Source organism: Prionailurus viverrinus, chromosome B2, assembly GCF_022837055.1.
Source record: "Prionailurus viverrinus isolate Anna chromosome B2, UM_Priviv_1.0, whole genome shotgun sequence".
Classification (NCBI taxonomy): Eukaryota; Metazoa; Chordata; class Mammalia; order Carnivora; family Felidae; genus Prionailurus; species Prionailurus viverrinus.
The window spans coordinates 53,801,823-53,808,141 of NC_062565.1; the positions used below are offsets into that span (position 1 = coordinate 53,801,823).

The following is a 6,319-nucleotide window of genomic DNA, read 5'->3' on the forward strand; positions in this document are numbered from 1 at the left end:
ATTTTTAAGAAGAAAAGAAACTTGGTGTTTGTTCCAGCATATGTTCTGTTTTGGTTCTGACTTTAGTATCATGTATGCTACAGTTTGGGAATACTGATTTTTTTGTCTTATTTTATCAGCTGCTGAGGGAGGTATTTTTAAATCTACACCTATGATTGTGTATTTATATAGTTCTTTTATTTTTGTTTCATATATTTTAAGTGTATATTATTAGATACATACACATTTAGAATTATGATTTCCTACTGAACTGACCCTTGCATTATTATGAAATATCCCTCTTTCTATCCCTAGTTACCTATGACTTGGAGAGTCATAGCTGTACCAGCTTTCCCTTGGTTAGTGTTAGTATATCTTTACCATCCTTTTACTTCCACCCTATCTAGGTCCTTATATTTAATGTGTAAATTACAAACACAAAATATTTGGGATAACTTTTTAAATCTGGTCTACCAATTTTGGTCTCTTAATCATAGTATTTAGTCCATTAATGTTTAATGTAATAACTAACAATTTTAATTACTAACTAATGTAATTACTATTATACCAATAGCATAAGTTTACTATCCTGCTTTTTGTTTCTATTTAACCTTCTTGTTTTTAACTCCTTTTTCCTGCTTTCTAAACTCCTGTTTAATCAAGTATTTTCAGTAATCTACCCTATCTTCTCTGTTGGCTTTTAATTAAGCATTATCATATTATTCTTTTAGTGGTTACTCTAAAGATTCTAATATGCATCTCACTCTTGACTACAATCTACCTTAAATCAGTACTTTCACCACTTTGTCAATAGTGCAAAACAGTTTAACCCCATGTACCTTTTTCCTGGTTTTGTGCTGTTGCTTTTGAATATTTTTCTCTCACAAATGTTATAAACCCCATAAGACATTACTAGTATTGCTGCTTTAAGTTGCAAATATTTTTTTCCCACATTTACCTTCAGTTACCCTTCCTGGAGATCTTCTTTTCTTCCTGAAGATCCTTGGGATCATTTTCTTTTACTCTGAATAATTTCCTTTAAGACTTCTTGTATTCAAGTTCTGCTAGTTACAACTTTGCTCAACTTTTAATTGTCTGAAAATGTCTTTAATTTGTCATAATTTTTGAAGGATTTTTTTCAGAATATAGAACTTTACGTTGGCAAGGTTTTTTTGCCCCCCTTCAGCACTTTAAAAATATGATCCCACTGACTCCTACTTCCATAAGTTTTGTTGAAATGTTAACTATTTGTCTTAGTATTGCTCTTTGAAGAAGATCTAGTCTGAAGCATATATGTTTCTTACTTATCCACATTTTCCATATCGCTTCCCAGGGAAGGAAGCAACCCAGGCTCAGTGAAAGAGCCTGAGAAGAGTGACAGAGCCAGGAGAGTAAGTGAGTGCTAACATTAGGAAAGGGCAGGATGCAAAGCTAGCGAGAATGAGATGCACAGGGGCTCGTGGATGATGATGGGGCAGAGATGGCGAGGAGAAGTGAAGAAGTCAGAGGATTCATAATAGGCAAGAGACTCTCTAGAAACTAGGAACATGGAAATATCAGAACTTCCTGACTGTGAACACATTGCCCAGTGTAATGGATGCCAAGCGAGGCTGACAAGCACCCATAATGAGAACTATTCTTACAGAGGCTCTTAGGAAATTCCCATAGAACTACAGTTAGTGAGAATGATTTCTTATTAGTGCCTGTTAAGATAATAATAGTTGCATGCTTGCTCTGTAACAGGCGTTAAACTGAGGGCTATGGAGGCTGCCTCAGCTCATGCTCTACTAACCTAATGGAGGGGGCATATTTTAATCCATATCATAGAATGGCCACAAAGACTTGGAAAGGACAATTTGCTCAAGTTAACAGAACTAATAAATTGTGGAACCACAGTATTAACATGGGTCTGCTAGATGGCAGAATATTGTGTTTGGTAGGGGTCAGTGTATGTGGCTGAATATCCAGAATTATTTAACAAATGTTTATCCAGTACTCACTGTGGGCCAGAAAGTGCACCAAAATTAAAGAACAAAGGGGCCTTACATGCATCTAATCTTCTTATTTTGAGTGTGAAAAAACTGAGACTTTCAGAAGTTGAGAGAATTTGTGATAAAGTGACATCCTATCTTTGTCAACTATGAATGTGAGACAAGAGCTGAAAAGAACAGAAAGAAATTATAGATCTATGGATTTTTTAATGCTTATTTATTTTTGAAAGAGAGATAGAGGATGAACTGAGGACGGGCAGAGAGAGAGAGACATAGAATCCGAAGCAGACTCCAAGCTCTGAGCTGTCGTCACAGAGCCCAATGCAGGGGTTGAACTCACCAACTGGGAGATCATGACCTGAGCTGAAGTCAGATGCTTAACCAACTGAACCACCCAAGTGTCCCTATGGATTTTTATTTTAAAACATTTAGGGGGTGCCTGGGTGGCTCAGTCGATTGAGCTTCCGACTTCAGCTCAGGTCATGATCTCATTGTGGGTTCGAGTATTACATTGGGCTGTGCACTGACAGTGCAGAGCCTGCTTGGGATTCTCTCTCTCTCTCTCTCTCTCTCTCTCTGTCCATCTCCTGCTTGCTCTTTCTCTCAAAATAAATAAATAAATAAATAAATAAATAAATAAACAAACTTGAGAAAAAGAAAACATTTAGGTGGTGACACCTCAGCCTCTGCCTCCCACAAAGATCAACAATTACATAGCTATCCACAAGCCAAAATAACTCTGGGGGAGCTCAGGAGTCCATTTTAGAAACCTCAGCAACACCATAGAACAAAAACATTGAGAATAACTGCATTTAAAGGGAAGGAAGAACAGCTCCATTCATCCTACATCATTTCACAACCTCCCACCCCACACCCCAAGGAAGGCCAGCACTGTTCTATTCTGGAGAGGAAATGCTCTAGCTAGAGAAAGTTCTCTTGCTGGGAAAGGAAAAGCAGATGATTAACCAGCTTCTACAGTCTTTCCAGATACCAGCTTCTACCTCACTCCACCTAGACACCGGCAAAGCTAGATGTAGAGAGACAGTCGGGAATAAGGAAGAGCAAGGGCTACCAGTATCAGCCATGCACCAGGAGGTTCCCAGTGACCTGCTTTGCCAAGGAGCCCAGCAACTTTTGTCACTGAAAAATTCAATGACAAGCACAGTCGCTGTACATCACCTGCAGATTTTACAGGTTTTTCATCCCACAGGTATTTTCCAGCCACCCGATTCCTCTCCAATTCCTAGCCTGCCCACCCCCAGCAGAGCCTAGAATCCCCACTAGCAACCCTCAGCCTCTGCAGCTATAGAAGTACAAAAGGCAAGGCTGTAGTGGGCCCTCATTCACAAGTGCATGCTTGAAGCTAGCAGCTCTGGCTGTGCACCTGCACACCCTTGCCCTGAATCCCATCACCAGTCTCCTCTGCTGTATACATGCCAGTGGGGAGATCCTGCAGCTACAGGGGCACGACGGAGAGCCAAAGCCCTTGCAGCTGCTCCTGGGCCTGGATGTAGGCCTCTCATGTCACTGGCCTTCCATCCTGGGCTTGCTTGCAACTACTGTGCACCTGCACCCTGCTGACCAAGTCTAATCACCGGCCTATAATGCAGTGTGTGCACCAGTGCCAAGACCCTGAGGCCATGGCTGCAGGCCTCCAGCTTTCAGTGTACCCAAATCAGAATAAGAAAGGAAGACATAAAATCATCTTTGCTGATGACATAATCTGTGCAGAAAGAAAAACCCTAAAAACCTCCACCAAAAAAACTGTTAGACTAAAGAAATTCAGTAAACTTTCAGGATATAATATGAACATATAAAAGTCAGTTCCATTTCTATACACTAACAGTGAACTCACTGAAAAAGAAATAATGAAAACAATCCCATTTACAATAGCACCAAAAGCAATACAGTACTTATGAATAAATTTAAGAGAGGAACTATAAGACAAAAAATATTAGACATTAATGAAAGAAATTGAAGAAGACACAAATAAATGGAAAGATATCACATGTTCATGGATCAGAAGAATTAACATTGTTAAAATGTCCATGCTACCAGGGCACCTGGGTGGCTCAGTCAGTTAAGCATCCAACTCTTGATCTCAGTTCAGGTCTTGATCTCAGGGCACTGGTGGAAAGACTACTTTTAAAAAAGGCCCATACTGCATCTTTTGGGATGAGCACTGGGTGTTGTATGGAAACCAATTTGACAATAAATTTCATATAGTAAAAAAAAATGCCCATACTAACAAAAGCGATCTACAAATTTAGTGTAATCCCTATGGAAATTCCAATGGTAGTTTTCACAGAAATAGAAATAGTGATCCTAAAATACATATGGGACCAAAGACCTCAAAAAGACAATGCAATCCTGAGAAAGAAGAACAAAGCTGGAGGCATCACATTTCCTGATTTCAAACTGTACTAAAAAGCTATAGTAATCAAAACAGTATGTATGGTACTGGCATAAACACAGATACATAGACTTAAAAACCAGAATTGAGAGCCCAGAAATAAACACTTGCATAATACTTGACGAGGGAAGCAAGAATATCCAACAGAGAAAGGCTAGTTTCCTCAGTAAATGGTGCTGGAAAAACTGGGTGTTCACATGCAAAAGAATGAAATTGGACCCTTATCTTCAACAACCTTACGAAAATGAAAGCTAAGACCTTAAACTGTAATGCCTGGAAAAATATAGGAAAAAAGCTCCTGACACTGGTCTTAGCAATAATTGTTTTGATATGACACCAAAGCATAAGCAACAAAAGCAAAAACGAGTGGAACTACATCAAGCTACGAAGTTTCTGGACAGCAAAAGAACTAATCAACAAAATGAAAAAGCAACCTACAGAGGGTCAGAGAAAGGGTGGAAAATATTTGTCAATCATATACCTAATAAGTGGTTCATTTCTAAAATATGTAAGGAACTCAAACAACTCCAAAGCAAAAACAAACTGACCAATTAAAAAATGGTCAAAGACCCAGTCACAGAGTCACTGCTCAACAAGGACTCAGAAGCCTCCTCCTTGAGCCTTTTGCTTCCCAAGGCTCCATCCCCACGCCCACCTTCTCCCACCATTTTTCCACTGTTTCCACTGAGGAAAAGGAATCCTATAGAATATCCACTATCCAAAACCTTCACTCTTTTGATCCCTTTACTGATACAAGTAAGGGTGATGATCTGCTTCCTACTGGCACTGAGGATTATATCCTGAGAATTCAACAGAGAGGGGTGCCTGGGTAGCTCAGTCAGGTAAGACACCGACTTGATTTCAGCTCGGGTCATGATCTTAAGGTCCTGGGATAGAGCCACTTGTCAGCTCTGCACTGGGTGTGGAGCCTGCTTAGAATTCTCTCTCTGTGTGTCTCTTTCTCAATAAATAAATAAACATTTAAAAATCTATATTAAAAAGGAATTCAACAGAGCAACAACAGGAAGACCCCTAGTACTATCTAAGGGATCACTAATGATTATGATAAAAAGAAACTAGTGGGGTGCCTGGGTGGCTCAGTCGGTTGAGCCACCAACTTTGGCTCAGGTCATGATCTTGCGGTCTGTGAGTTCAAGCCCCGCATCAGGCTCTGTGCTGACTGCTTGGAGCCTGGAGTCTGCTTCAGATTCTGTGTCTCCCTCTTCCTTCAACCCTCCCCCACTCATGCTCTGTCTCTCTCTGTCTCTCAAAAATGAATAAACTTAAAAAAATTAAAAAAAATAAAAAATAAATAAAAAGAAACTAATGAAAGCATTTAAGAAGAAATTTGCCTGCAATGGTACTATAAGTGAGCTTCCAGAATATGGAGAAGTAATTCAGCTACTGGGAGACCAGTACAAGTATATATGTCAGTTCCTCCCTCACAGAGATTGGACTGGCTAAGGACGACCAGCTGAAGTTTCATGGGTTTTAAGTGCTTTTGGCTCACTGAAGCTTAAGTGAGGATTTCCTTGCAATGAGCAGAATTTCCCTTCTATCCCATGCCATAAGTTTGAAAACCTCACAGCTTGTATAATGTAACCATTTGGGGTCTGCTTTTAACTTGGACTAGTGTAACTCCTTCATCCGATAAACTGAAAAGAGCCATGCTGTCTAGTCTTGAAGTCCCTCATTTAAACAGAGGTCAAGCAGTAGGCGTCTGGCAGTATCTGGCCTGAAACCAAGCAGTAATGTGATGTTTCAGTCAAGCCCAAAGCCCCAAGATCACAGCAGGCTACATCTGGCCAGAAGCTCATCAGCTCTCCCTCTTCAGAGTTCCCTGACCTAAGAGAATGTCACCACCTGAACAGCCCGCGGCAGAGCTGAGAGGACAGGATGAGGTAAGATGTCAGTGGCAGTCGTGCTGCTAGAGGGA

The 6,319-nt window shown here is 40.2% G+C and overlaps 1 pseudogene; it reads left to right on the forward strand.

The window, feature by feature from the left end:
- Nucleotides 1-3,574: 3,574 nt before the first annotated feature.
- Nucleotides 3,575-5,923, forward strand: LOC125166449 (eukaryotic translation initiation factor 1-like; annotated as a pseudogene).
- The last annotated feature ends 396 nt before the right edge of the window (nt 5,924-6,319 follow it).